Source organism: Cryptomeria japonica, chromosome 4 (assembly GCF_030272615.1).
Source record: "Cryptomeria japonica chromosome 4, Sugi_1.0, whole genome shotgun sequence".
NCBI lineage: Eukaryota > Viridiplantae > Streptophyta > Pinopsida > Cupressales > Cupressaceae > Cryptomeria > Cryptomeria japonica.
In genome coordinates, this window is record NC_081408.1 from 558916255 (window position 1) to 558917803 (window position 1549).

Below are 1549 nucleotides of genomic sequence, written 5' to 3' on the forward strand. Positions count from 1 at the left end.
TCTTTCCACAAAGTTCAAATTGTATTCTCATCATTTTCTTGAATTTTGCATTATTCAATTTTGCAAACTTTGTTCCCAAAATTCAAAATTCAAATTTTTCCCTCTAGTGCATGAGTTTTACAACTATTAGTCCTACCTATACTATCCTTGTTAGATGAAGCATTAGAATTAAGGCTTCCCAAGGTTTAATTCCCGAAGAGATGGAGCCTAATTTGGGTGACTTCTACAATGAGGATATTGCTAATTCTTCCCATCCTAATAATATCTCTACCTACCCAATTGATGATTCCCATGATGAAGAAGAAGCTTTAACTAGAGTTTCCATAGATCAACTTTAAAAATTAGACAATCATTTTGATCATTTCCAACAATGGATGTCCCAATAATATCCTAATAGTGAAGCTCTTCCATTAATTGAAGGTCTAAAACATATGATTCAAAGTGATAAGAATGGAATTGATATATAGTGTGGTATTGCTCACATTGTTGATTCTAATGTTATGCCTATGAAGAGTTGTTCTGAGAACCTAGGTTATTCACAACCTCCTACACAAACCAATCATTCCATCCCTTTAACCACTTCTATGGCTAGTATTCATACTTTCACTTCAAACATCATGGCTACTTCAACTCAAAATTTCATACCTACAACCATTAGTCATGGTGACAATCCCTCTTTTTCATTCAATCCTCCATATTTATCTATGCCTTCAATGAGTATTCCTATTGTCTCTCAACCAATCAATGTGACACAAGGGGCAATTCATCCAATCATTTTACTCCTCCTTTTAGTGTCCCATTTCCTACCCAATTATCACCTATGCCTAATTACCATAATGTCCCATCACCTTATTCTCAACCAATGCCTTCTTTCAATAACATCACACCACCTTCTCAATAAAACATGTCTAACATAAATTCTTCAATCGAAGCAACAATTAATAACCTTTCTCAAACTGTGTCTTCATTGCAACAACAAATTGCTTCAATGAGTCAATCCAAGTTTAGTGTGCCCACAATTGATGTTTCAATCCCACTTTCTCTTGATATTGTTAGAGTTTTCCCTCCTAAACATGTTTAAGTCCCTCAGTTGGAACTCTATAATGGAAAAGGTGATCCTTTAACACATGTCAAAACATTACAAACTTTGTGTACTGACTTTGCTCATGATAAAAGATTTCTTGCCAAATTGTTTACTAGAACATTAAGAGATAAGGCTTTACAATGGTATTTCTCTTTTCCTTCTTATTCTATTACTTCTTTTCAACAATTAACAAATGCTTTTATTCAAGAATTTCAAAACAACATAGGTCCTAAAATTACTCTGACTGATTTAATGCATTGTAAACAAGGTGTTAAAGAAAAAGTGATTGATTTCATTGGTAGATACAAGAATTTGTGTTCTCAAATCTCTTTTGTAGTGCCTGATAATGATATTCAAAGAATTTTCATTTCTAATTTGCAAAAAGACATTAGGGGAAAACTTCTCTTTTTTGAGTTTACTTCCTTTCTGCAGTTGTGCGCAACACTTCACAATTATCAGCTAACT